The sequence below is a fragment of the Vipera ursinii genome (genome assembly GCF_947247035.1).
Source record: "Vipera ursinii genome assembly, chromosome: 2".
Lineage (NCBI taxonomy): Eukaryota > Metazoa > Chordata > Lepidosauria > Squamata > Viperidae > Vipera > Vipera ursinii.
Window position 1 is genome coordinate 184469969 of NC_139513.1, and position 22897 is coordinate 184492865.

At 41.7% G+C, this 22897-nt stretch overlaps 2 protein-coding genes and 1 long non-coding RNA gene across 4 annotated transcripts in view; 1 reads left to right on the plus strand and 2 right to left on the minus strand.

Annotated features, from left to right (window-relative positions):
• The window catches only part of LOC310635488 (uncharacterized protein), a 310115-nt gene that overhangs the window by 268714 nt on the left and 18504 nt on the right, over nucleotides 1-22897 (minus strand). The gene's annotated exons all lie outside the window — the stretch shown is intronic.
• The window catches only part of LOC310635498, an 838887-nt gene that overhangs the window by 42541 nt on the left and 773449 nt on the right, over nucleotides 1-22897 (plus strand). The window lies entirely within an intron of this gene.
• Nucleotides 1-22897, minus strand: part of GABARAPL1 (GABA type A receptor associated protein like 1) — a 97248-nt gene that overhangs the window by 15514 nt on the left and 58837 nt on the right. The gene's annotated exons all lie outside the window — the stretch shown is intronic.

Sequence of the window (22897 nt, forward strand, 5' to 3'; positions counted from 1 at the left end):
TGCACCAGACTAGAAACCAGGAGACTTTGAATTCTACTTATGCCTTAGCCATTGAGGCTAGCTGGGTAACTTTGTGCTAATCACTGTTTTTTTCCCTTAGGAAGAAAGCAATGGCAAACCATTTCAGAAAAACTTTGTGTCAGAACCCACCTCTTCCCACTTCTTAAGAAAGCAGCACTCTTGGAGACAGGATTTTCCAAGCAGGATCTTTTACTAAGAAATAGGAGATAGCAGGCATAATAGACAGGATCTGAGGCATTCCCTTACATCTCAATAATTTTAAAGTGCCCCCAAGCAAACTCCACCCCACAGTTCACTTGGTCAGTTCCAGATCAGGCAATCTCCCGGTGGTAAGTCCATTGTGGGAAAAGAAAGATAACAATCTGTTTGCAGCACTATCATTTCCAAAGCTCCTCACACTTCCTTTGGAGAAACCAACCACATCCCAGAGGGTTGTAATTCTTCCACCCGTCCCCTTTTCTAGTTGCCCAGTAAGTTCAGAGAGAATGCCTAGTAAGAAGCAATTGGTTACATTGTAATGGATAGCAGACAGGCGGAATAAACAAATGGTTACATTTAATGGAGGAAGACAAAGCAATAATGCATGTTCCCTCTCCTCCTTGGGAATGGCAGAATCCAGGGAAAGATGAGATTGAGTTTTTCCACAGAGCAGATAGTAAGAAATGAAATATAAATGGATTCTGATATCCTGCCCCCCTTAAAAATAGAAAAGATCCACCTCCTATTGAAACAAAAATATATATGTTAGCCTGGTTTGCTGGGATATTCTGTATGAAACTTCTTTAGCAGCTTCGGTGCTCTGATGTGACGTTTATGGACCCACTCATTTTCTGAGGAGGGAAGGTGTTTCCAACCTACTAGGTATTGAATTGCTCTGTGATACTTTCCAGAATCTAGGATTTCTTTTAACTCAAAGTGTTGTTCCCCATCAACCATGATTGGAGGTGGTGGTTTTTGGCTGTAAGGGAGACTGTTGTTCCCTTTTCCGCAAGCTACAATAAAAATTGGGTGTATTTGCCTAAGACTTTTGGGTAGTTTTACTTCTACTGTTACTGGGATCTTTTAATTGGAAAAGGTCCTATATATTTTGGTCCAGGTTTTTAACAGGGCTGTAGGGATTTTAAGTATTTTGTAGATAAATATACCACACTGGTGTGAGTTTGACTCTCTTTTTGTCTGCTTGTGCTTTGTATGCTTGCCTAGCTTGGTCCAAAGCTTTCCTAACGATTGGCCAGGTGTTTTGCAATTGTGCAATCCATTCTTTCAGCGATGGGATTTCCGGTTCATTTGGGATTAGTTCTGGCATAGGGTTGAAACTTTTGTTGATGTTGTTCTTAGTTGCGAAGTCGTGTCCAACCCATCGCGACCCCATGGACAATGTTCCTCCAAGCCTTCCTGTCCTCTACCATCTTCTGGAGTCCATTTAGGCTCATGCCTACTGCTTCAATGACTCCATTCAGCCACCTCATTCTCTGTTGTCCCCTTCTTCTCTTGCCCTCAACCTTTCCCAGCATTAGGCTCTTCTCCAGTGAGAACTTCCTTCTCATTAGGTGGCCAAAGTATTTGAGTTTCAACTTCAGGATCTGGCCTTCTAAAGAGCAGTCAGGGTTGATCTCCTCTAGGACTGACCGGTTTGATCGCCTTGCAGTCCAAGGGACTCGCAGGAGTCTTCTCCAGCACCATAGTTCAAAGGCTTCAATTCTTTGGCGCTCAGCCTTTCTTATGGTCCAGCTTTCACTGCCATACATTGCAACTGGGAAGGCCATAGCCTTGACTATACGCACTTTTGTTGACAAGGTGATGTCTCTGCTGATCGCATTGCAGTTCAAGGGACTTGCAGAAGTCTTCTCCAGCACCATACTTCAAAAGCTTCAATTTTTTGCTGCTCAGCCTTTCTTATGGTCAAATTTTCACAGCCATACATTGCAACTGGGAAAACCATGGCCTTGACTATACGCACTTTTGTTGGCAGGGTCATGTCTCTGCTTTTCAGTGTGCTGTCTAGATTTGCCATGGATTTCCTCCCCAGGAGCAAGCGTCTTTTAATTTCTTGGCTGCAGTCCCCGTCTACGGTGATCTTGGAGCCCAGGAAAATAAAATCTGTCACTACCTCCATTTCTTCCCCATCTATTTGCCAGGAATTGAGAGGGCCAGATGCCATGATCTTGGTTTTCTTAATGTTGAGTTTCAATCCAACTTTTGCACTCTCCTTCTTCACTCGCAACAAGAGGCTCTTTAGTTCTTCTTCACTTTCTGCCATTAGAGTGGTATCATCTGCATATCTTAAATTGTTGATATTTCTCCCAATCTTAATTCCAACTTTTGATTCATCTAGCCCTGCCTTTCTCATGATGTGCTCTGCATGTAAGTTAAACAGGCAAGGTGACAGTATACAGCCTTGCCGGACTCCTTTCCCAATTTTGAACCAATCAGTGGTTCTGTGTCCAGTCCTCACTGTTGCTTCTTGACCCGCATATAGGTTTCTCAAGAGACAAATAAGATGGTCTGGTACTCCCATCTCTTTAAGAACTTGCCACAGTTTTTTGTGATCCACACAATCAAATGCTTTAGCATAATCAATGAAGCGAAAGTAGATGTTTTTCTGGAACTCCCTAGCTTTCTCCATGATCCAGCGTATGTTGGCAATTTGATCTCTAGTTCCTCTGCCTCTTTGAAATCCTGCCTGTACTTCTGGTAGTTCTCGATCCACATGCTGCTGGAGTCTAGCTTGTAGGATTTTAAGCATAACTTTACTGGCATGTGAAATGAGTGCAATGATGCGATAGTTTGAACATTCTTTGGCACTGCCTTTCTTTGGAATTGGAATGTAAACTGATCTTTTCCAATCTTGTGGCCACTGTTGAGTTTTCCAAATTTGCTGGAAAATTGAGTGTAGCAAAGTGTTGGAGTCATGCAGGTTCACCACCCAGTCTGCAGCCAGTCTGTTGAGGGTGGATTGCACAATCGGGATGTGGGCTTTGTCACTGGAGATGTCCTGTCCATATTCTTCCATATAACTGAGGACTTGAGTTAGGAAAACCCCCAAGTGTGGCGGCTCCCCCCTGAATTTTGCTTCCAGAGGCAGGAATCTTTGAATGGATTGGTGCCTTCGCCACTGGTGGTATTGCCCCCCATCCTGATCCCCATCTGCGGGTCGGTGGAAGGGGTGTGCTGCAGAAGTGGTAGCTCTAGGTTCAGCAGATGCCTCCATTGCTACAGGTTCCGGATCCCCCACACTGTCTCTCCAGCTGCAGCTCCAGGTGCTGATGCAGCTGTGGGACTCAGGTTTCTCCTCCCTTAAAGATCCAAGGTTTTTTTTTTCCATCAGGATCCAGTGTGAGTGTGGTGCATAACTCCCATCCTCCCCACTGACGTGCAGGGAATTCTCCATCTCTTGCTTCCATTCAGGTTGGTGGCGGCCCCATCTCAGGGTCACTTTCCTCCATGCCTTTTCCCACTCGCTTTTCCTTCCAATGCCCATTAACCATCGCGGTTTGTGGTTGCACGTCTCCACCACCTCTTCCCTGGAGGAATATGATACTTCAGCTCCCAATAGTTGGTGGGATTTCAGTCAGAGGGAAAGCTCCCTTTCCATGGGGTTTCCCTCTTTCCCTGCCTCATTGGTAGACATTCTATTTTTTGGAAAGTTCCCCAGTAAGGTTCTTCCTTCCAGGTTTACTCTTAATGCAGATCCTATCTAATGTCAGAACCCACTTCAGCCCATATCTTAAGAAAGAAGGACTCTTGGAGACAAGACTTTCCAAGCAGAAACTTTTACTAAGAAATAGGAGATAGCAGGCATAATAAACAGGATCTGAGGAATTCCCTCAGAGATCAATATTTTTAGAGTGTCCCCAAGCAAACCCCACCCCACAGTTCATTCCGTCAGTTCCGGATCAGCCAAGCTCCAGGTGGTAAGCCCATTGTGGAAGAGGAGAGATAACAGTCCGTTTGCAGCAGGATCATTTGCACCCCCCTCACACTTCATTCAGAGAAACAAACCAGATTCCGGAGAGTTTCATTCCTCCCTTTCCCACCCCCTTTCCTAGTTGCTGTAAGATGAGAGGGAATGCCTAGTGAGAAAGCAATTGATTATATTGTGATGGATAGCAGGCAGGCAGAATAAACAAAGGTTACATTTAAGGGAGGCAGTGAAAGCTGTCAAGCTCCATGCTTGTTCCCTCTCCCCCTTGGGAATGTCAGAATCCAGGGGAAGATGAGATTTGGGTTTAGCTCAGAGGATATAGTTAGAAATGAAATATAAATGGATTCTGACAGATATAATAAGTACAATTATTAAAACCAATTGTGGTTTTAAGTCAAGGGCTACCTGTATATATAATGGGCATCCTATAACTATCTTTGAAAGTGTACAGAATACAAAATAACAGTTGGAAGGGACCTTGGAGTCTTCTGGTCCAATCCACTACTCGAGGTGAAGACCCTATACCATTCTGAACAAATGATTGACCAATCTCTTCTTTAAAACCTCCAATGATGGACAGATAGAAAATCTTTATTGTCATTTTTTACTGTGAATGCACTGGAACACCTTAAAAATGAAATTCTGTTGCCTGCTCTCACAAGTATACACATACATAACATACATATAAATACAGACAACTTCTATAGGAGCACCCACAACTTCTATAGGCAAGCAGTTCCACTGATAAATTGTTCTTAATTTCTCCTTGATTCTAGGTTGGATCATCTTTGATAAACTTCCATCAGTTACTTGTCCTGCCTTTAGATGCTTTGGAGGATAGGTTGGCTGCCCTGCAAATGTTAGAAAACTGCTATCGTATCACCCGTAGTCCTCTTATTCATTAGTCTAGACATACCCAGTTCCCACAGTTGTTCATCAAACATTTAGCCTCCATTCTCCTTATCATCTTTGTTGTTCTTTTCTGCACTCTTTCTAGAATCTCAATAACTTTTTTGTATCATGGTGACCAGAAATGGACACAGTATTCCAAATGCATACTAATATTGCTAGCCAATTATGATAGATTGAGAGAGGTTACTATTAAAAGAAGAATCTTTCAAGGAGACTCACTTTCATCATTCTTTGTCATTGCACTAATTCCTCTGTCAACAATACTGAATAAGTCAGGTCATCGCTATCAGAAACCAAAAACATCTGCCAGACTCTCCCACCTCCTTTACATGGACAATCTGGAGCTGTATGGAAAAACACCATCTGAAATAGAATCACTGCTCATTGTTGTCACTATATACAGCCAAGATGTTGCAATGGAATTTGAATTGGACAAATTTGCCATGTTTCTCATCAATCAGGGAAAAATAGTGAAAACTGACCCGTTTGCTGCTTTTATAGACCTTACAGCAGCATTTGATATGGTAAATAGAGACGCACTATGGAGTAAATTGACATCTCTTAAAATAGAATCCAGACTCCTGGCCTTGATTAAAGCCCTTAACACAAGTACCTGTTTGAGGGTGCGGTATGGGGTTAATGGGGCCCTGACTAACAGGATTCACACAAATAAAGGGATAAGGCAAGGGTGTATCCTGGCCCATTATTATTTAATTTATACATCAATGACTTGCCAGGGTTAATGAAGGATACCATTGTACACATGCCAATGATCCTAAATACTTACTGTATCAGCTTGCTTTATGCTGATGATATGATTTTATTATTGTCACTGCACGTTTTTTTTTTGTTCGTCAGAAAAGTTCATTTCTAACTGTACATTTTCCCCTGCTCTCTGCACCTGTTGTGATAACTTATCTGGTAACCATAGTGAATCCCATATGACTAGTTCTGTTATGGTTTCAGTCTGTTTAGTGCGCATGTCTAGAAAAAGTTCCCAGTGTTTATCTTTATTGTTTTATTCACTTTGCTGTTACTGTCTGTTACGTTAGGATGTAGTGAGCTAGCTCTCTTTATAATATATATTTGGTTTTTATATTTTTGTAAGTAAAAGGTATTTAGTAAGATTATGCGTCGTGTTTTTCTCGCCTTCCTGCATGCACATCATGCATTCTCTGAAGCAAGGTCCTTCACCCTCTACAAAGGTGATTTTTACCTTGACATTTTGGTAGCAGAGGATGGTTTGATTTATGTTTTAGAGATGCATGTTTCTGCGGCTGTTACCAGCTAGTTAGTGCTAGCGAGGCAGCGGTGATTAACTGCTGAAACATGTCAGGAAGGAAGCCACGGCTGAAAAGGAGTCTGTCTGTTGGGCATCTCCCTTCAACTTTAAGAACGCTGATAGCTTCAGCCACACGCCTTGGAGAAGACACACCTGCTCCTGTCGACGATGCAAGGTCAGTCACTTCTTTTTTCTACTTTTCCAAGCTCCCTGGCAGCTGCTTTTGAAAATGTTCACACTCCAGGGGCTCAGGATGAAGTAGAAAAAAGAAGTGACTGACCTTGCATCGTCACACCCATCATTGAGTGTCATGCAAGATGAATGGGAACCGGAGGCTCCTATGTCACATGATTATGGGCTGTCCCAAAGGCCATACAGAGCCACAGTGATGCCTGAAGCAAATGTTATAGCACCATCTACTGGTGAAGCTGCATTAAGACATGAATTGGAGCTCTCACTCTCGCAATTGTCTATGGAGGAGTCTTTGCTCAGAGATACAAGATTTCTGCCATTATCTGAGGCTCCAGCCCCTGATGGTGCTAGGATTCCTGTTACTATTGCTTCTCCTGTTAATATTGCTTCTATGCAAGCCCCTCTACCTGGCAGAACACAGCCATATTTAACCCACATGCAATTGCCACCGGGTTCTTATATGCGAAGGCCAGTGTCATCTGCAGGTTATGCTACTGCACCAGCCCCAGCGCCAGCGCCTCCTGCTGGCCAGGGTGGAATAGCAGCTCAAAGACAGTCACAGCCAGCACCAATACTACCGGCAGCTTCAATGCAACTGCCGCATGTCCAGGCACAGACGCCACTGGTGCCCCCTGCAGGTTATGGTCAGATTGCACAACCTGCACAGCCAGTACCTCAATTGTATATGCCTCATCAAACACCTTCCATTGTACCACTGCCTGGTGATTCAAAATTAAAGAAGTCAGGACAGAATTACAGGGCATGGGTCAGTGAGGTTGGACTTTTGCTACGCAGAGAAGGTACTCACATGATGGTGTTTAATCCTCCTGCCCAGCCATGGACTCCTGACATATGGGACTTGGATAATAGAGCATGCACAACATTATTGATGTCAATGGACACTGAATTGCAGCTCACCTTTTCACAACATGCAACTGCCCAACAAATTTGGACTCAGTTAGAGACATGTTATCGGCCTACATCAATTGAGTCTACTCAAGAAGAATCGCTGTCATTAAGATGAATATTCTGCCTAAAATCCTGTTTCTGTTTCAGAATATCCCAATTCAACTCGACTCTAAATTTTTTCGAAATTTGGATAAATTATCACTAAATTTTATTTGGCAGGGGAAAAAACCAAGAATTAAATTGAAATATTTACAAGACACGAAGGAAAATGGGGGTTTTGGATTGCCAGACTGGGAATTATATTACCACGCCGCGGCCCTGAGCTGGATTAGAGAATGGGTAATCTTGAGAAATAGAAGACTATTAACTTTAGAGGGTCACGATTTGCAATATGGCTGGCATGCTTTCCTATGGACGGAGAAACAAGGTCTTTTCTCGCATTTTCAAAGACACCGGATCAGGCAAGCACTACTCAATACTTGGAAAAAAATTAGATCTCACAATTACACCAAAATACCGGTCTGGCTATCCACCCTTGAAGCGATAGTTTACCCAAATCTGTTTGATTTGGGTAACATAATCTCATACAAGGATATTCTGAATGAGGAGGGGGAATTGAAACTTAGGAATGAACTAGAATTACAAGGTATAAAACTCGATTGGTGGGCCTACTTACAAATCCAATCGAGATTTAGGAAGGATAAAAATGAATGGGGGATATATACCTCTGAAACAGCATTGGACAAAATATTATTGGGACCGGACTCTAAACAAATAAGGAATTTTTATAAATTACTTTTGGGATATAAGCTGTTTGAAGAGCAAGTGAAAGACCCCATGTTGATCTGGGCTAACAATTTAGGACATAACATCGACCTAGATACTTGGCAAACAATTTGGGATAGGAATAAAAGGATAACACTGGCCTCATCGTATAAAGAAAATTTATTTAAAATGTTTTACCGATGGCATCTCCCCCCAGCCCGCTTAGCAAAAATGTACACAACAGTATCTCCCAAATGTTGGAAGTGTTCTGAAGAGATAGGCACATACTTCCACACGTGGTGGTCTTGCAGTAAAACACAAAAATTTTGGAGAATGATTTGGATTTGGCTGAAAGAAATATTGAAACAAGATCTGGAGTTTAGTCCAGAACTTTTCTTGTTGGGAATCACGAAAGAGAAATATCCTAAAGATGTGCTATACTTAACGATCCATATTATCACAGCAGCTAGAATATCATTTGCGCAAAAATGGAAAAAGAATGAGATCCCAGGACAAAAAGAGGTTATTAGGAAAATTTGGGATTGCGCTGAAATGGACAGATTAACTTTGGAATTAAAGAATAAAGATCAATCAGACTATTATAGAATTTGGAACAAATTGTATCTTTGGATGGATAAAAAGAAAGGTCTCTATTAGGTTTTACAGACTAGCTCACTGTTTTAAATATTGTGGTATTTCACCGATTTGTAATCTAAGTGTATTTAAGTGTATTTTTGATGTACATATATACATGTATATATATATATATTTAAACATTGTAGACAAAAAGGTTTGTCAGCTCGCTGGTACTGTGTCCAATGTTTTTAAATAATAAATTTAATAAAAAAAATTAAAAAAAAAAATTTGGACTCAGTTAGAGACATGTTATCGGCCTACATCAATTGAGTCTACATGTTTACTTTTGTCTGAGTTCCATGGTTCCAGATTAAAACCTGGTGAACATATTGGAGCACATTTGACTAAAATGAAAGGCATTAGAAAAGAACTGGGTGAAAAAGGCTATCCTATTGATGATTTTCCAATGATCAGCATTATCATTAACTCTTTGAATCATGAGTGGAAAGATGCTATTTCCAAGATTAATCAAGTGCCTATTGCTCAACGCACAGTGGATCATGTATGCAGAATTTTAGCCGAAGAAGAGGCACTTATGCAAGCTGCACCACATTTAAGGGAACCACCTGCATCAAGAGCTTCAGTGAGGCGTGCCTTCCGTGGAAGGACCTACGTTCCAAGGATGCCAAGATGCTACATCTGCAATCGTGTGGGACATGCCACCCGGGATTGTCCCCAACGAGTTCCAGCGCCCGTCACATACCAGCCCAGAGGAACAGATTTCAGAGGAGGCAGAGGTAGAGGCGGACGACAAGGTCGTGGTCGTGGTTCCAAGCGTGATCCACAAGCTCCACTTGTCACATTGGTTGTGGCCAACAATCCACAGCCTCAACCAGAGTACGACAGACGACTTCTTTGGACTTTGGACAGCGGAGCAGCATTACATGTTACCTACAGAAAAGAGCTTTACACAGAGATGCACGAGCCTGAACCTGAACTTCGTGAACTTTACTCTTTTTCCAATCATCCTGTTCAGGTCATGGGAAAAGGAACTGTTTATATTGAAGAGCTTGGTGCTCTCATTCCAGACGTTTACTATGTTCCGTCTGCCAGTAGTAATTTGCTTAGTCAGAGTCATTTGTCTAGGTTTTCTCATTTTCAGGTCCACCATCTTGAAAAAGCAAGTTCTATAGTCAAAGACGGAGATATTGTTGCTGAAACCATGTTGATTGGTGGTGTTTATTACTTAAAACCAAAGTCTAAGCAGCAAGAGCAGGCAAGTATACACGTTCCAAAGAGCACAGGCCCAGAGAGAGACGTCCCAGAGAGAGATCCTGTTGCTACTCCAAAGGTTCCTAATAATGATAAAAATAGAAAAAAGACACAGGTTGCTCACAGCAAGCCTGGGGTCCCTAATAAAAATGCTAATGTTGAGAATTCACTAACAGGTAAACCTTTGCATTCCAGGTGTATCCATAAGTGGCACAGAAGATTGGGTCATGCCAGTTTCCGTGTTCTGAAGAATATGCCAGAGTTCGCAAGAGGTTTGGATCTAAAGGGGTGTAAGGTGTTCTTGGACTGTGCTGTCTGCAAGAAAGCCAAATCTAAAGCAGCAGCAATTCCAAAACGCGCTACAGGCCTGTCAACACACATTTTTGATTTGGTACACACTGACATAGTTGGTCCTTTTGCACCAACACTTGGTGGTAAAAGATATTTCTTGACAATCGTTGATAATTATTCTAGATATGGATATGTATATCCTATGAAAGAAAAATCTGAGACCTTTCAGATCTTTAAAGACTTTGCTAGTCTTGTCTATACCCAATTCGAGGTCAACATTGCCAGAATCCAGAGTGATCGCGGTGCTGAATTCATGTCTCAGCGTTTCCAGGACTGGATGCGTGAGAATGGGATAGTGCATCAGACATCTGCTCCTTATACTCCAGCTGAAAATGGGGTGGCAGAACGCAGAAATGGGGTTTTGCAAACCATGATGCGTTGCCTTCTTGAAGATGCTAACCTCAGTCTTCCATACTGGGGTGAAGCTATCAAATATGCTAACCATATCATCAACCGTACTTGGAGTAGTGTGATAAATCAGACCCCTTATTTCATGTTGTATGGACACAAGCCTGATCTCTCACATCTCCATGTTTTTGGTTCATATGCTATGGTGAATATTCCTTTAGTCCAAAGAAAGAAAGGGAGTCCTGCAGCAAAAAGGATGAGATTTATGGGCATTGATGATAATTCAAAATGGGGCAAATACATTGACTCTCATCATGTTATTGTGGTTTCACAATCTGCTACTTTTGAGGAAGATGCTGACTGGTCCAGGATTCATTCTAACGATCCTGGAGTTTATTTTCCTAGAGATGATGCTGTTGATGCCACACAACCTGATGATCAAGATTCACAGGAGAATGTTCCTTCCACGAGTTCTTCTCAACCTACTGTTCCGTCTTCACAAGCCGCTGATGTTGCTGCTGGCGACAATGATGAAGACGAGGACGACGCGGAAGAAGAATGGACGGTTGTCCCGAGACGTTCCAAGAGGACCACAAAGGGAATCCCTCCAAAACGTTATTCGTGGCAAGTAACAAAAACACCTGTACCTTTGATTTGTAATGTTACACTTCCACCTGAGAGGTTCACACAGATCAAACATCTTCCTGAATCAGAACAAGATAAATGGTTTGAGGCAATGCAGGCTGAAATGGACAGTCTAAAGAAACTTCAAGTGTTTACGCCTGCAAGCCCTCCAGCAAACAAGAAAGTTATTGGTACTCGATGGGTCTACAGGATCAAAAAGAAGCCAAATGGTGAGTCGTTGTACAAGGCCAGACTTGTAGCCCAGGGTTTCGCTCAACGTTATCCTGAGGACTATACAAATACATACTCACCCACAGTGTGGACTGAAAGCATGAAGATTGCTTTGGCCACTGCAACTATCCTTGGCCTAGAGGTTTTCCAGTTCGACGTTGAAACGGCTTATCTACACGCTGATCTTGACGAGGACATCTACGTGAAAAGTCCTCCAGGTTTCAGACAGCAAGAAGGGGATACCTGGTTTCTACACAAAAGCCTTTATGGTCTGAAACAGTCTGGTTTAATGTGGTACTTATGTCTTTCTGACAAACTAAATTCAATGGGCTTTATTAAGTCCGAAACAGATGAATGCGTGTTTACTAAAAGATCCGGTAATAGGTATGAGATAATTCTTGTTTATGTCGATGATATTGTTTATATTGGTCCAAATAAGCAGATAAGTGAGGTTTTTGCTAAAGCTTTACAAAAGTTTTTCACATTGAAGTCTTTAGGATGTATTAACACTTATTTAGGTGTTCAAATTGCCAAAACTCAGAAGGGGTTCAGTCTTACACAAGAAGAGAAGATTGAACAACTGTTACATCACTGTAACATGGAGGACGCTAAGCCTGTGAGTATACCCATGCAAACTGACTTTCACATTTTGGCACATGAACCAAGTATCTAAAACACACCAAAGACATGAAGTTGTTGTTGGAACCAACACATACTGACTATGCAGAGTTATGTTGTTATGCAGATTCAGATTGGGCGAGTGATAAGAAGTCACGGAAAAGTACATCAGGTTACATGATGTTCTTAAATGGATGTCCTGTTTACTGGCATGTGCGTAAACAGAACTTTGTTTCTTGTTCCTCTACAGAAGCTGAGTATGCTTGTGTGTCTGATGCATGTAATTCTCTAACGTGGTTTGATGCCTTAGTCACAGATATATGGACACCTCCGATTCAACCAATCACTGTGATGGAGGACAACGAATCTGTGGTTTATATTTCTGAAACACGTTTTACAGGTTCAAGGTCCAGACACATTGACATCCAATATCAAAACATAAGGCAACTGGTTAAACAAGGTTTTGTGACATTACAGTATGTGCCTACACGTGATCAAATTGCTGACATGCTGAACAAACCACTTCCTACAGCCCAGCATGAGTATCTGCGTGAGAAGATGTGCCTTACTTGAGTCTTCACTTTGCTGACGAAAGAAGGGGAATGTCACTGCACTTTTTTTTTGTTCGTCAGAAAAGTTCATTTCTAACTGTACATTTTCCCCTGCTCTCTGCACCTGTTGTGATAACTTATCTGGTAACCATAGTGAATCCCATATGACTAGTTATGTTATGGTTTCAGTCTGTTTAGTGCGCATGTCTAGAAAAAGTTCCCAGTGTTTATCTTTATTGTTTTATTCACTTTGCTGTTACTGTCTGTTACGTTAGGATGTAGTGAGCTAGCTCTCTTTATAATATATATTTAGTTTTTATATTTTTGTAAGTAAAAGGTATTTAGTAAGATTATGCGTCGTGTTTTTCTTGCCTTCCTGCATGCACATCATGCATTCTCTGAAGCACGGTCCTTCGCCCTCTACAAAGGTGATTTTTACCTTGACAATTATCATACTCACAAGTAGGATTACGTAGGCTATTAAGAAGATTCAGCTCTTATTGCCAGGATAACTCCCTAATCATTAGCAAATTTAAATAAAAAATAATGGTGTTTGGAAGAAACCATCAGAGACATAAGTGGCAATTAGATGGTGAACCAATTGAGCAGGTTAATACCTTTGTATATTTGGGCGTAACTTTTTCCAAGACTGGATCTTGGGCCTGCCATCATCAACGGAGTACATTTAGATTTTAGAGCAAAAGCCCATTTGAATTTATTGCTCAAACTAAAGAACCATAGTTACCCAAGGTCCCTAGCTCCATTACTCAAGGTTTATAAGGCTAAGGTTACGACAATGCTCTTGTATGGAGCAGAAATTTGGGGTCTTTATTCAACCACAGTTTTAGAACAAACACAGTCCCAGCATCTGAGATGTATTTTGGGTGTAGATCCAAGAACATTTGCTGCAGCAGTTAGAGCTGAATTGGGAATTCATACAATTCAGGCATTATCTAAAATTAGAGCTTAAAACTACTGGTGCAAAGTTAATGAAATGGAGACTGATAGATTCCCCAAATTATGCCTACTAGAGCAAATAAAACTACAATCACAAATCTCCTGGATCACCAAACTAACAAATTTTGTAAGAAGCTGTGGCCTTCCTGTTTCTTGCGTAACAGGAGAACAATCTAAAAAAAGAGTTGCCCAAAGAATTAAGGATATAGAAGCACAAACTGATATAGCTATCCTTAGTAAGGTGGGTAACTTGAAATGGCTGAGTAAATACAAATGTACTTTTCAAGTGGACAGTTATTTGAAGTTACAACTCCCAAAACATCTTAGGGAGATATTTACGAGAGCGAGATTCAAACAGCTTGATACAATGGCCAGATATGGGAGATTTCAACCTATACCGTACAATGAGCGTCTCTGCATTTGCGGAGCGGAAGAGGTAGAGGACCTGGCTCACATCCTATTTGACTGTTGTCTGTATAAGAGGGTGAGAGACAGGTATCTTGGTCTATATACCAAACGAATGACCCATTGGGATCCCCATATCAAAATAACTTATCTTATGTCCGGTCAGAACTTGAAAATAACATTTAACATAGCACAGTATTTAAACAAAATGATCCGGTTAAGATCTGCATATGTGGGACTGATTGGGGTAGATTGCAAGGGTGACGCCGAAATATAATGTTATCATATTTTATCTATATCTTAAATTTGTATTTTATTACTATTTCATCTTAAATTGTATTTTATTTTAATTCCATTTTAAATTGTATTTTATCAAATTCCATTTTGGATTGCTTTTATCAAGTTTTGGTGATGGTTTGTTGCTGGAACTTTGCACTTTGATATGGCCCAAGGGCTAATCAATAAAGTTGTTGTTGTTGTTGTGAAAACTGAAGGAATCAAGATGTCTTATAGAAATAACATCAAGAATCTGGATGATCACTATAAATATCTGGGCATCCTTGAAGCTGACAACATCAAGCATAGTGAAATCAAGAAAAAGGTTAGACATGAGTACATCAAGAGATGAAGAACATCTTAAAGTTCAAACTCAGTGAAGAAAGTACCTGGCCAATTCCAGTCATTAGATATACAGTTGGAATAGTGGACTGGACTCAAGCAGAATTAAAGGGATTGGATAGGAAGACTAGAAAAATAATGACAATGAATTGTGTCTTTCATCCTCAGAGTGATATTGTCAAACACTTCAAAGGAAAATGAATTGGTATAGAATATTGCAAGTATATCAGACAGATGAAGAAGTAAAAAGGACGTTGGAAGAATATCTGAAGGTCAGTTAAGAAGAAACAATGATCAGAATTCTGGAGAGACCAAAATGGCCTACAAGGAGGACCAAATTAACAGAAAAGTAGCATGGGAAGATAAAAGTATTACATAGCCAGTACATTTAAAAATAACTGGTCCTTGAATGCACAGCATTGTTGTAGGCTACTTCAGCAAATGGTAGCAAGTCTTGTTGCTAGTTGATGAACAAAGGTACTGTTCTAGACTAGAGTTCATTCATTCTGTTCCCCCATTCATTTGAGGATGACTAGATGACAGGCCTTGATCAGTGCCCAAGATGTTCAAAAAGGCTTTTCAGAAGTTTGAAGTGAGTTAGTATAGTCACTGTCTTGAGGATGGGTGTGATGGGTCCACTTACCAGGGGTTTGCCCTCCGAGTTGTCGTCTGAGGCATCCACCAGACCTGTGGTGTATGCTGGAGTTCTTTCCCTGCGTTGATCAGAGGTTGGGGATTCCACAGCCTATATCACTCTCATGGCAGATTATTTTGTCTTTGCTGGGAACTTCCCAGATTTGCTGGCTGGTGATCTGCCTGGGTTGTGCTGGGGGGCTTTTGAGAGGCATTCTATGGCCCGATGCCCCTCTCTCCCACATTTGAAACATCCCGTTGGCTTCTTGGCCATAGCTGGTGGCTTCACTGGCTCACACGTTGGCTCAAGTGGTGAGTGGCTTCATTGTTTTCCTCGGTGCTGCCTCTTCAATAGGTCGATCTCTGTTTCCTCTGCCAGGACGTACCATTCGTTGAGTTGGTGTGGGTCCCCCCAGGGCGGGCAAGCATCATACAGGTCATAATTTAGGCTGTCTTTGAAATGTCTAAGGAGGATGTCTTTCGGCCAGTTCAGCTTGCTGGCGAGGGCCCAGAATTCTTGTGTATAAGGCATTTGCCTTATGGAAATAACATCAAGACTCTGGATGATCACTATAAATATTTGGGCATCCTTGAAGCTGACAACATCAAGCATAGTGAAATCAAGAAAAAGGTTAGACATGAGTACATCAAGAGATGAAGAACATCTTAAAGTTCAAACTCAGTGAAGTAAGTACCATCAAGGCAATTAACACCTGGGCAATTCCAGTCATTAGATATACAGTTGGAATAGTGGACTGGACTCAAGCAGAATTAAAGGGATTGGATAGGAAGACTAGAAAAATAAAGACAATGAATTGTATCTTTTATCCTCAGAGTGATATTTATTTATTTATTTATTTATTTATTTATTTATTTATTTATTTATTTATTTATTTATTTATTTATTTATTAAATTTTTATACTGCCCTTCTCCCGAAGGACTCAGGGTGGTGTACAGGGCAATAAATATAAAAATGAAATACAAAAGTTAAAAAACAATTAAATATTATGCCCGAATATAAAACAGTAATTAAAAGGCATATTAAAACCCCAACCCTAACCCATCAAACCAGGTCAGATTACTCGAATAAATAAGTTTTTAGATTGTGCCGGAAGGAGCGAAGGTCGGGGGCCATCCGGAGGTCAACCGGCAAGCGGTTCCACAGGTCTGGCCAAACACTTCAAAGGAAAATGGATTGGTGTGGAATATTGCAAGTATATCACATAGATGAAGAAATAAAAAGGGTGTTGGAAGAATATCTGAAGGTCAGTGAAGAAGAAACAATGATCAGAATTCTGGAGAGACCAAAATGGCCTACAAGAAGGACCAAATGAACAGAAAAGTAGCATGGGAAGATAAAAGTATTACATAGCCAGTACATTTAAAAATAACTGGTAAAGCAAATAATAACAAAATCTAGCAATGGCTAAGAGCAGAAAGAGACAAAGAGTCTAATTCTGACTGCACAAGACCAAACCTTAAGAACAATTGCGTACAAAGCCAGAATTGAGAAGACAGCAAAGAATAGCAAGTGCCTCCTCTCCAAAGAAGATGAAGAAAAACAGTGGACCACCTGGTTAATTGGTGCAAGAAGGTCACATATATTGACTACAAACAACAGCATGACAAAGTAGCAACAATGGTGCACTAGAAGATCTACAAGAAATACTATTTGCTTGCAAGCTAGAATGGGTGGGACCATTAAAATAGCAAAAATAATCAAAAATGAAGAAGCTAAAGTGCTCTGGGACTTTAGACTACAGACAGACAGGCATCTGCCACATAACACCCCAGATGTAATAACTGTTGATAAGAAAGACAAAAAAGTCAGGAGGGTGGACATAGCAGTACCTGGAGACAGCAGAATAGAAGAGAAAGAACTGGAGAAGAAAACAAAATACAAAGACCTGCAAATAGAAATACCACCACTATGGCAAAAGAAAGCCAGTATTAATAGACAATCCCAAAACAACTGGAGCACCACTTGAACACCATTGACATTGACAGAATCACATTCAGTCGGTTGCAAAAGGTAGCTATATTGGAACAGCTTACATCCTACATTGTTTGACAATACCTTTAACACCATCAAACATCCACCTTTGCCTATTCCAGGTTCTTGGGAAGGACTCAATAAGTCCACATCCAGTCTGAATTATCTGGCTGACTCTGCACAAACTATAGTATGATGATGATAATAGTATTCCTAGTCTTTCTGGATAGCTAACAGTGGAAAGTGCTTATATAAAGTCATTTCTTGTATGAATCAATATCTGAAGGGGAAGGAGTTTCAGTGAGCACAGAGGAAGAAATAAGCCTTGTAAATCTATATCAGGTGTGTCAAACTGCCAGCCCATGAGCCGGATGCTTCATGCCAAAACTGTGCCCACCCCATTGCTGGCAATGGGAAAAAAAGTCACGATACATCACGACACTTCACGTGATGTCATGAGTTTGACACCTGTGATCTATATATTCCATGTAGATTTGTCAGAGTAAACAAATAATTGTTCAGAGAAATTCTGGCTTAATTGTGATTTCTCAAATAGTTCTGCATGCTCTCAGGAATGATTGGGTGGGAACTTCTGAATAGTGTAAACTGAGCCAATACAAGGATTCTAACATTGTATTTGAGACTGAAATATAGTGAAATGAAATGAATGAAATGAAAGCATTGTATTTCAGACAATGCTATAGAACAGCCTAAAAGCATTATCAGAAGGACATCCATAGAAAAAGTACCTCTGGATCTGCAGGGTCAAAGGTTGAGAATGTTAATGGAACTTTGCAGTAGCTTGCCCTGGATCTTTATTTAATATATTGACCTTCAAATACATTCTGAGACAGTAAGCATTTTTTAAGAAAAAAATCAGAATTAAGAATTAAGAATTAAGTATGTCATAAAAAGCAGCAGAAAAAGTAAGTTTCAACCCTATGCCAGAACTAATCCCAAACGAAATGGAAATCCCATCACTGACAATTGGCCATGTGTTTTGCAGTTGCTTTACCTATTCCTTAAGGGAAGGGATGGTAGGTTCATTAGTGGACAGTTTGGGCATTGGGTTGAAACTCTGTCCTGTAGCCACTTGGAAAGGGGTATATCTGGTTCTTGAATGCACAGCATTGTTGTAGGCTACTTCAGCAAATGGTAGCAAGTCTTGTTGCTAGTTGATGAACCATCGAAGGTACTGTTCTAGACTAGAGTTCATTCATTCTATTCCCCCATTCATTTGAGGATGATGACTAGATGACAGGCCCTGATCAGTGCCCAAGAGGTTCAAAAAGGCTTTTCAGAACTTTGAAGTGAATTGGACCTCTCTATCTAAGATTATGTGTTTCGGGTTCCCATGCAATCAATAGATGTGTTGTACGAACATTTTAGCCAAATCTTTGCAGTTAGGATCTTTTGACATGGGATGAAGTGAACCTGTTTTGAAAATAGGTCAGTCACTACCTAGATGACAGTGTTTCCCATGCTTTCTGGCAAGTCTACACTAAAGTCCATAAAGATCTCTCTCCAGGTTGCTGAAGGGTTTGCTACCAGCTGTAAAAGGCCAGTGTTTTCCCTTGCTTTCATTTTGCTGCTGCACAAATGGGGCAACTGGCCAAGTAGCTTTCAATGTCCTTCTTTAAAGATGGTCACCAAAACTGCCTCTTCAGGAGTGGAGGTTTTTCACAAATCCAAAATGTCCTGCCAATTTTTAATCATGGCAGGCCTGCATGGTTTTCAGTTTCTGAATGGCTGGAATGTACAATTTCCCTCCCACCCAGGCCAACCCCTCTTACATTAAACAGAGGGCTTTATTGCTGAGGAACCACTCATCTTTCCCCAGAGCTTGTTTGAATTCAATGGCCACTGCATCGTCCAATAGTGGGGTGCTTTTTGTTTGTGCTCTCATGATCACTGGGGCTGCCAGTTGCTGCACAAGTAGCAGCAGTTTGACTATTTCTATTTTTCATTTATTGTATTGTGGCATCCTTGACAAAGCATCTGCTAGAAAGTTCTTTCCCCCTAGTAAGTACCAGAGGATAAAATTGAAATGGTGGAAGTGCTGGGCCCATCGTGGCCTGCTTTGGAGACAGTTTCCTGGGGGTTTTGAATGCTTCAAGGTTTTTATGATCAGTCCATACTAGGAAAGGGATATTGCTCCCTTCTAGGAAATGCCTCCAGGTAAGGAGGGCCCACTATACAGCATAAGCTTCTTTCTCCCAAACCACCCAGCATTGCTTGGTCTCTGTTAATTTCTTTGAGGCATAAGCACAGTGCTGCAATTGTCCTTTCTGGTTCTCCTAAAGTAGTACCATGCCTATGGCTACATTGCTGGCATTGGCCTGAATGACAAATGGTTTTTCTAGATCTGGGTGTTTCAATGGAGAAAAGTCTCTCTAGCTTTTCAAATGCAGTTTGGCATTCCATAGTTCATGACTGGGTTTTCAGTTTATTTTCCTCCTTGGTTTTTAGCAAATTTGTGATGGGTAGTGCAATCTGTGTGAAGGATGGGATGAATTGCCTGTAGAAGTTTGCAAAGCCCAGGAAACTCTATAATTACTTTCGGGTGCAGGGTGGGGCTCATTCCAGAATGGCCCACATCTTTCCTGGGTCTATCTCCACCCCCTTGTATGAAACCCAGTAGCCTAAATAATCAATCTTTTCCTTGTGGAACTCACATTTTGAAAGCTTGGCATACAGTTTAGCTGCACAGAACTTGTTTAAGACTGTTTTGACTAATTTCACATGCTAGCTTTTGTTTCGGTATAAATTAATATATCACCAAGTACACCAAAAGCATCTCATTTATCAGTTGCATAAACACTTCTGGGGGTCCTTGTACTCCAAATGGAAGCACTTTAAATTGGAAGCAGCCCTGGGGACAGTTGACAATGGTTTTCCACTCATCTCCCTCTTTGATCCTGACCTTGTAATAAGCCTCTCACAGGTCTAGCTTAGAAAAGATACTCCCTTTTAAGAGATGGGCTAGCATTGTCACTGCACGTTTTTTTTCTCACAGTTATTCTTTATTGTCTTTCACTTTGCTGTTACTGTCTGTTATGTTAGGATGTAGTCAGCTAGCTCTCTTTATAATATATATTTAGTTTTTATATTTTTGTAATTAAAAAGGTATTTAGTAAGGTTATGCGTCGTGTTTTATTTCCTTCCTTCATGCACATCATGCATCCTCTGAAGCACGGTCCTTCGCCCTCTACTAAGGTGATTTATACCTTGACATTTGGTATCGAGGATGGTTTGATTTATGTTTTTAGAGATGCATGTTTCTGCGGCTGTTATCAGTTAGTTAGTGCTAGTGAGGCAGCGATGATTAACTGCTGAAACATGTCAGGAAGGAAGCCACGGATGAAAAGGGAGGCTAGGAGCCTGTCTGTGGGGCATCTCCCTTCAACTTTACAAACTCCGATCGCTTCAGCCACATGCCTTGGAGAAGACGCACCTGCTCCTGTCGACGATGCAAGGTCAGTCACTCCTTTTTCTACTTTTCCAAGCTCCCTGGCAGCTGCTCTTGAAAATGTTCACACTCCAGGGGCTCAAGATGAATTTCAAGGGCTTGGAGTGAAACCTAAAGTTAAGCCGAAGAAAATTCCTTCTGCTCCTTCAAGCCCCAAGCGAACTATGCGAGGCTACTGTGAACAAATTGGGGTTTTTGAAAAGCATTTGCAGCAGGCAAAGGAATATGTATCAATGGTTCAGCAATATGAGAGGAGTTATGAGCAAGAGCCAGCCATATTGCCACACCCACAAGAAGAAGCCATATTGCCTCCTTCTTCCCCAAAGCCAAAGTCACGCCCATCATTGAGTGTCATGCCAAACGAATGGGAACTGGAGGCTCCTATGTCACATGATTATGGGCTGTCCCAAAGGACATACAGAGCCACAGTGATGCCTGAAGCAAATGTTATAGCACCTTCTACTGGTGAAGCTGAATTAAGACATGAATTGGAGCTCTCACTCTCGCAACTGTCCATGCAGGAATCTTTGCTCAGAGATGCAAGATATCTGCCGTTATCTGAGGCTCCAGCCCCTGATGGTGCTAGGATTCCTGTTACTATTGCTTCTCCTGTTAATATTGCTTCTATGCAAGTTCCTCTACCTGGCAGAGCACAGCCATAGTTAGCCCACACGCAATTGCCACCGGGTTCTTATATGCGAAGGCCAGTGTCATCTGCAGGTTATGCTACTGCACCAGCCCCAGCCCCAGCGCCTCCTGCTGGCCAGGGTGGAATAGCAGCTCAAAGACAGTCACAGCCAGCACCAATACTACCGGCAGCTTCAATGCAACTGCCGCATGTCCAGGCACAGGCACAGACGCCACTGGTGCCCCCTGCAGGTTATGGTCGGATTGCACAACCTGCACAGCCAGTACCTCAATTGTATAAAGGTAAAGGTTCCCCTACACAATGTGTGCTAGTCGTTTCCGACTCTAGGGGCCGGCGCTCATCTCCGTTTCAAAGCCAAAGAGCCAGCGCTTGTCCAAGGACGTCTCCGTGGTCATGTGGCTGGCATGACTGGACGCCAAAGGTGCACGGAAAGCTGTTACCTTCCCACCGTAGTGGTCCCTATTTTTCTACTTGCATTTTTACGTGCTTTCGAACTGCTAGGTTGGCAGAAGCTGGGATGAATAACAGGTGCTCACTCTGTTATGCGGCACTCAGGATTCGACCTGCCAAACTGCCGACCCACTAAACACCTTCTATTGTACCACTGGCTGGTGACTCAAAATTAAAGAAGTCAGGACAGAATTACAGGGCATGGGTCAGTGAGCAGCCATGGACTCCTGACATATGGGACTTGGATAATAGAGCATGCACAACATTATTGATGTCAATGGACACTGAATTGCAGCTCACCTTTTCACAAGATGCAACTGCCCAACAAATTTGGACTCAGTTAGAGACATGTTATCGGCCTACATCAATTGAGTCTACATGTTTACTTTTGTCTGAGTTCCATGGTTCCAGATTAAAACCTGGTGAACATATTGGAGCACATCTGACTAAAATGAAAGGTATTAGAAAAGAACTGGGTGAAAAAGGCTATCCTATTGATGATTTTCAAGTGATCAGCATTATCATCAATTCTTTGAATCATGAGTGGAAAGATGCTATTTCCAAGTTCAATCAAGTGCCTATTGCTCAACGCACAGTGGATCATGTATGCAGAATTTTAACCGAAGAAGAGGCACTTATGCAAGCTGCGCCACATTTAAGGGAACCACCTGCATCAAGAGCTCCAGCGAGGCGTACCTTCCATGGAAGGACCTACGTTCCAAGGATGCCAAGATGCTACATCTGCAATCGTGTGGGACATGCCACCCAGGATTGTCCCCAACGAGTTTCAGCGCCCGACACGTACCAGCCCAGAGGAACAGATTCCAGAGGAGGCAGAGGTAGAGGCGGACGACAAGGTCGTGGTCGTGGTTCCAGGCGTGATCCACAAGCTCCACTTGTCACATTGGTTGTGACCAACGATCTACAGTCTCAACCAGAGTACGACAGATGACTTCTTTGGACTTTGGACAGTGGAGCAGCATTACATGTTACCTACAGAAAAGAGCTTTACACAGAGATGCACGAGCCTGAACCTGAACTTCGTGAACTTTACTCCTTTTCAAATCATCCTGTTCAGGTCATGGGAAAAGGAACTGTTTATATTGAAGAGCTTGGTGCTCTCATTCCTGATGTTTACTACGTTC